Source organism: Bufo bufo, chromosome 3 (assembly GCF_905171765.1).
Source record: "Bufo bufo chromosome 3, aBufBuf1.1, whole genome shotgun sequence".
Taxonomy (NCBI): domain Eukaryota; kingdom Metazoa; phylum Chordata; class Amphibia; order Anura; family Bufonidae; genus Bufo; species Bufo bufo.
The window spans coordinates 557,521,444-557,528,894 of record NC_053391.1 but is presented as its reverse complement, the minus strand read 5'-3'; the positions used below and the strand labels follow the sequence as shown (position 1 = coordinate 557,528,894).

The following is a 7,451-nucleotide window of genomic DNA, read 5'->3' as shown; positions in this document are numbered from 1 at the left end:
TCGGATCCGCAAAACGCATCCGGACGTCTGAATGAAGCCTTACAGGGGCGTGATCAATGACTGTGGTGATCACCCCATATAGACTCCCTGATCACCCCCCTGTCATTGATCACCCCCCTGTAAAGCTCCATTCAGATGTCCGCATGATTTTTACGGATGCACTGATAGATGGATCGGATCCGCAAAATGCATCCGGACGTCTGAATGAAGCCTTACAGGGGCATTATCAATGACTGTGGTGATCACCCCATATAGACTCCCTGATCACCCCCCTGTCATTGATCACCCCCCTGTAAAGCTCCATTCAGATGTCCGCATGATTTTTACGGATGCACTGATAGATGGATCGGATCCGCAAAACGCATCCGGACGTCTGAATGAAGCCTTACAGGGGCGTGATCAATGACTGTGGTGATCACCCCATATAGACTCCCTGATCACCCCCCTGTCATTGATTACACCCCTGTCATTGATCACCCCCCTGTAAAGCTCCATTCAGATGTCCGCATGATTTTTACGGATGCACTGATAGATGGATCGGATCCGCAAAACGCATCCGGACGTCTGAATGAAGCCTTACAGGGGCGTGATCAATGACTGTGGTGATCACCCCATATAGACTCCCTGATCACCCCCCTGTCATTGATCACCCCCCTGTAAAGCTCCATTCAGATGTCCGCATGATTTTTACGGATGCACTGATAGATGGATCGGATCCGCAAAACGCATCCGGACGTCTGAATGAAGCCTTACAGGGGCGTGATCAATGACTGTGGTGATCACCCCATATAGACTCCCTGATCACCCCCCTGTCATTGATTACACCCCTGTCATTGATCACCCCCCTGTAAAGCTCCATTCAGACGTCCGCATGATTTTTACGGATCCACTGATAGATGGATCGGATCCGCAAAACGCATCCGGACGTCTGAATGAAGCCTTACAGGGGCATGATCAATGACTGTGGTGATCACCCCATATAGACTCCCTGATCACCCCCCTGTCATTGATTACCCCCCTGTAAAGCTCCATTCAGATGTCCGCATGATTTTTACGGATGCACTGATAGATGGATCGGATCCGCAAAACGCATACGGACGTCTGAATGAAGCCTTACAGGGGCATGATCAATGACTGTGGTTATCACCCCATATAGACTCCCTGATCACCCCCCTGTCATTGATCAACCCCCTGTCATTGATCACCCCCCCCTGTCATTGATCACCCCCCTGTCATTGATCACCCCTCTGTAAGGCTCCATTCAGACATTTTTTTGGCCCAAGTTAGCGGAATTTTTATTTATTTTTCTTACAAAGTCTCATATTCCACTAACTTGTGTCAAAAAATAAAATCTCACATGAACTCACCATACCCCTCACGGAATCCAAATGCGTAAAATTTTTTAGACATGTATATTCCAGACTTCTTCTCACGCTTTAGGGCCCCTAGAATGCCAGGGCAGTATAAATACGCCACATGTGACCCCATTTCGGAAAGAAGACACCCCCAGGTATTCCGTGAGGGGCATATTGAGTCCATGAAAGATTGAAATTTTTGTCCCAAGTTAGCGGAACGGGAGACTTTGTGAGAAAAAAATAAAAAATATCAATTTCCGCTAACTTGTGCCAAAAAAAAAAAATTTCTATGAACTCGCCATGCCCCTCATTGAATACCTTGGGGTGTCTTCTTTCCAAAATGGGGTCACATGTGGGGTATTTATACTGCCCTGGCATTCTAGGGGCCCCAAAGCGTGAGAAGAAGTCTGGTATCCAAATGTCTAAAAATGCCCTCATAAAATGAATGTGGGCCCCTTTGCGCATCTAGGCTGCAAAAAAGTGTCACACATGTGGTATCGCCGTACTCAGGAGAAGTTGGGGAATGTGTTTTGGGGTGTCATTTTACATATACCCATGCTGGGTGAGAGAAATATCTTGGTCAAATGCCAACTTTGTATAAAAAAATGGGAAAAGTTGTCTTTTGCCAAGATATTTCTCTCACCCAGCAAGGGTATATGTAAAATGACACCCCAAAACACATTCCCCAACTTCTCCTGAATACGGCGATACCACATGTGTGACACTTTTTTGCAGCCTAGGTGGGCAAAGGGGCCCATATTCCAAAGAGCACCTTTAGGATTTCACAGGTCATTTACCTACCTAACACACATTAGGGCCCCTGGAAAATGCCAGGGCAGTATAACTACCACACAAGTGACCCCATTTTGGAAAGAAGACACCCCAAGGTATTCCGTGAGGGGCATGGCGAGTTCCTAGAATTTTTTATTTTTTGTCACAAGTTAGTGGAAAATGCTGATTTTTTTTTTTTTTTTTTTTTTTTATACAAAGTCTCATATTCCACTAACTTGTGACAAAAAATAAAAACTTCCATGAACTCACTATGCCCATCAGCGAATACCTTGGGGTCTCTTCTTTCCAAAATGGGGTCACTTGTGGGGTAGTTATACTGCCCTGGCATTCTAGGGGCCCAAATGTGTGGTAAGGAGTTTGAAATCAAATTCTGTAAAAAATGACAAGTGAAATCCGAAAGGTGCTCTTTGGAATATGGGCCCCTTTGCCCACCTAGGCTGCAAAAAAGTGTCACACATCTGGTATCTCCGTACTCAGGAGAAGGTGGGGAATGTGTTTTGGGGTGTCATTTTATATATACCCATGCTGGGTGAGAGAAATATCTTGGCAAACGACAACTTTTCCCATTTTTTTATACAAAGTTGGCATTTGACCAAGATATTTATCTCACCCAGCATGGGTATATGTAAAAAGACACCCCAAAACACATTCCTCAACTTCTCCTGAATACAGAGATACCAGATGTGTGACACTTTTTTGCAGCCTAGGTGGGCAAAGGGGCCCATATGCCAAAGAGCACCTTTCGGATTTCACAGGTCAATTTTTACAGAATTTGATTTCAAACTCCTTACCACACATTTGGGCCCCTAGAATGCCAGGGCAGTATAACTACCCCACAAGTGACCCCATTTTGGAAAGAAGAGACCCCAAGGTATTCGCTGATGGGCATAGTGAGTTCATGGAAGTTTTTATTTTTTGTCACAAGTTAGTGGAATATGAGACTTTGTATGAAAAAAAAAAAAAAATAAAAATAATCATTTTCCACTAACTTGTGACAAAAAATAAAAAATTCTAGGAACTCGCCATGCCCCTCACGGAATACCTTGGGGTGTCTTCTTTCCAAAATGGGGTCACTTGTGGGGTAGTTATACTGCCCTGGCATTCTAGGGGCCCAAATGTGTGGTAAGGAGTTTGAAATCAAATTCAGTAAAAAATGACCTGTGAAATCCGAAAGGTGCTCTTTGGAATGTGGGCCCCTTTGCCCACCTAGGCTGCAAAAAAGTGTCACACATCTGGTATCTCCGTACTCAGGAGAAGGTGGGGAATGTGTTTTGGGGTGTCATTTTATATATACCCATGCTGGGTGAGAGAAATATCTTGGCAAAAGACAACTTTTCCCATTTTTTTATACAAAGTTGTCATTTGACCAAGATATTTATCTCACCCAGCATGGGTATATGTAAAAAGACACCCCAAAACACATTCCTCAACTTCTCCTGAGTACGGGGATACCAGATGTGTGACACTTTTTTGCAGCCTAGGTGGGCAAAGGGGCCCATATTCCAAAGAGCACCTTTCGGATTTCACTTGTCATTTTTTACTGAATTTGATTTCAAACTCCTTACCACACATTTGGGCCCCTAGAATGCCAGGGCAGTATAACTACCCCACAAGTGACCCCATTTTGGAAAGAAGAGACCCCAAGGTATTCGCTGATGGGCATAGTGAGTTCATAGAACTTTTTAATTTTTGTCACAAGTTAGTGGAATATGAGACTTTGTAAGAAAAAAAAAAAAAAAAAAAAAAATCATCATTTTCCGCTAACTTGTGACAAAAAATAAAAAGTTCTATGTACTCACTATGCCCATCAGCGAATACCTTAGGGTGTGTACTTTCAGAAATGGGGTCATTTGTGGGGTGTTTGTACTGTCTGGGCATTGTAGAACCTCAGGAAACATGACAGGTGCTCAGAAAGTCAGAGCTGCTGCAAAAAGCGGAAATTCACATTTTTGTACCATAGTTTGTAAACGCTATAACTTTTACCCAAACCATTTTTTTTCTACCCAAACATTTTTTTTTTTATCAAAGACATGTAGAACTATAAATTTAGAGCAAAATTTCTATATGGATGTCGTTTTTTTTGCAAAATTTTACAACTGAAAGTGAAAAATGTCATTTTTTTGCAAAAAAATCGTTAAATTTCGATTAATAACAAAAAAAGTAAAAATGTCAGCAGCAATGAAATACCACCAAATGAAAGCTCTATTAGTGAGAAGAAAAGGAGGTAAAATTCATTTGGGTGGTAAGTTGCATGACCGAGCAATAAACGGTGAAAGTAGTGTAGGTCAGAAGTGTAAAAAGTGGCCTGGTCTTTCAGGGTGTTTAAGCACTGGGGGCTGAGGTGGTTAAAGAGGACTTTTCACTAGAATAAAAAAATCTAAACTAAGCATACAGACATGGAGAGCGGCGCCCAGGGATCTCCCTGCACTTACTGTTATACCTGGGCGCCGCTCCGTTCTCCCGGTATAGGCTCCGGTATCTTCATATGTTCGGCTCAACTGGGTGGAGCCTGACGGCGTCTCCTTCTCCCAGGCTGGAGCGCTGGCCAATCGCAGCGCTCAGCTCATAGCCTGGGAGAAAAAAAACTCTCAGGCTATGAGCTGAGCGCTGCGATTGGCCAGCGCTCCAGCCTGGGAGAAGGAGACGCCGGCAGGCTTCACCCAGTTGAGCCGAACATATGAAGATACCGGTAACTGACCCCATTTTAGAAACGACACCCCTCAAGTTATAAAAAAAACGGATTTTTACTAACTTTGTTAACCCTTTACATGTTCTACAAGAATTAAAGGAAAATGGAGGCAAAATTTCCAAATGTCAATTTTTTTTTTTTTGCAGGTTTTACATTTTAATCCATTTTTTTCTGTAAGGCCCCTTTCACACGAGCGAGTTTTCCGCGTGGGTGCAATGCGTGACGTGAACGCATAGCACCCGCACTGAATCCTGACCCATTCATTTCAATGTGTCTGTGTACATGAGTGTGTTTTTTCACGCAACGCTGGACCCATAGAAGTGAAAGGGGCTGCATGAAAATCGCATTGCATCTGCACGGAAAAAACTGAACGCAATCGCAGACAAAACTGACTGAACTTGCTTGCAAAATGGTGCGAGTTTTACTGAACGCATCCGGAGCCAATCCGTCACGCTCGTGTAAAAGAGGCCTAAGGCAGCAAGGGTTAATAGCAACACAAACCTCAATATTTATTAGGCCTCTTTCACACGAGCGTGACGGATTGGCTCCGGATGCGTTCAGTAAAACTCGCACCATTTTGCAAGCAAGTTCAGTCAGTTTTGTCTGCGATTGCATTTAATTGTTCTGTTTTTTCCTCGCGGGTGCAATGCGTTTTGATGTGTTTTTCACGTGTGTGATAAAAAACTGAAGATTTACAAACAACATCTCCTAGCAACCATCAGTGAAAAACGCATTGCTTCCGGACTTACTTGCGGATGCAATGCGTTTTTCACTGAAGCCACATTCACTTCTATGGAGCCAGGGCTGCGTGAAAAACACAGAATATAGAACATGCTGCGTTTTTGACGCAACGCAGAACTGATGCGTGAAAAACAACGCTCATGTACACAGACCCATAGAAATGAATGGGTCCGGATTCAGTTCGGGTGCTATGCGTTCACGTCACGCATTGCACCCGCGCGGAAAACTAGCTCGTGTGAAAGGGGCCTTACTCTGATTCTGCAGTTTACAGAAACATTCCATATGTGGTCGAAAATAGAGATGAGCGTATTTCATATTTTGAAATTCGTTCACGCTTCATTTACTGGTAAAAGGTGAATTGCGTTATGGATTCCGTTACCACGGACCATAACGCAATTCTATAACGGAATGCCTTTAGAGGCATTCCGTTATTCATTCCGTCATAATAGAAGTCTATGGGCTGCATAACTGATCCGTCCCGTTTCCGTTATGCGGGGGAGTCCTCTAAAGGCATTCAGTTATGCATTCCGTCATAGAATTGCGTTATGGTCCGTGGTAACGGAATCCATAACGCAATTCACCTTTTACCAGTTAACGAATTGCAAACAAATTTCATAACTGGAAATTCGCTCATCTCTAGTTGGAAACTGATGGGCACACCGCAGGGCTCAGAACTCAGAAGGGAAGGAGCGCCATATGGTTTTTGGAGGGCAGATTTTGCTAGAATGTGTTTTGGGTACCATGTCACATTTGAAGGCACACTAAGGTACTTCTACAGTAGAAACCCCCAAAAAGTGACCCTTTTTGGAAACTACACCCCGCAAGGAATTTATTGAGGGGTATACCGACCATTTTAACCCCACAGGCGTTTCATAGAATTTAGAATCACTTGGCTGTGAAAATGAAAATTTTAATTTCTTCTAATAAAATGTTGCTTATGCTCCTCTTTTTTCATTTTCACAAGGGGAAACTGGAGAAAAAGCACCACAAATTTTGTTAAGCATTTTCTCCTGAACACGGCAACATCACATATCTAATATATAAAGCTGAGTGAGTGTATGTCCGCTAAAGGAATCCGCACCGTCGCATTTACAATCATGAAATTTGGCACACAGGTACATCAGGTGTCCGGGAATGTTTTAGACAAGGTCCCAGCTCTCTAGGACGTACCATTCCTGAGATATTTCCAAAAAATGCATTAGCCAATAGAAGCTTGGTCATCTGACCCTTATTAGCCAATAGAAGCTCGCAGGTCCTCCAGTCTCCACATACACAGTTTTACTCCAGGTTTCCATAACAACCCAGCCATTTTTCTTCACTGCTGTAGGTCAGCTTTAAAGGAAATCTGTCACCAGGATAATCGCTATGGAAGTAAAGCCATGGCCTAATAGCACTTAGTACCTTATTTCAAGATGTGCCTTTGTTCCAGCAACAGATGTTTTTATCCTCTGAAAATCCAGTTTATTTGGTATGCAAATGAGCCAGTAAGGTGCCCAGAGGGGCGTCACTCTTGCAGGAAGGAGCCCAGACACGACCCCTGCCACAATATGTCCACCCTCAAAAGATTTTAAACCCCACCCCTAGGTCCCGCTAAGCCACGCCCTTATCTGGTTAGGACACGCCCCTCCCACTCCTGAGCCGACAGGGATTGAAAAAAATGAAGGTAAAAATCAACTTCTGTCAGCTGCAGAGGTGGGAGGGAGGGTGACATTCTCCCTGCAGCTCACACTCAGACAGCACAGTGCTGCTGTCTTAGAGTGAGCTGTTCAAAAGGACACGCCACTGATCCAGTAAAGGCCACTGTTAAGGGGACGGGCCCTTGTGGAGGTCACTGTAAAGGGGGTGGTATGCTGTGAAAGTCACTGTTAAAGGGG

At 43.9% G+C, this 7,451-nt stretch overlaps 1 protein-coding gene across 2 annotated transcripts in view; it reads left to right on the top strand.

The window, feature by feature from the left end:
* FKBP11 (FKBP prolyl isomerase 11) overlaps positions 1-7,451 on the top strand; it is a 45,632-nt gene that overhangs the window by 3,498 nt on the left and 34,683 nt on the right. The gene's annotated exons all lie outside the window — the stretch shown is intronic.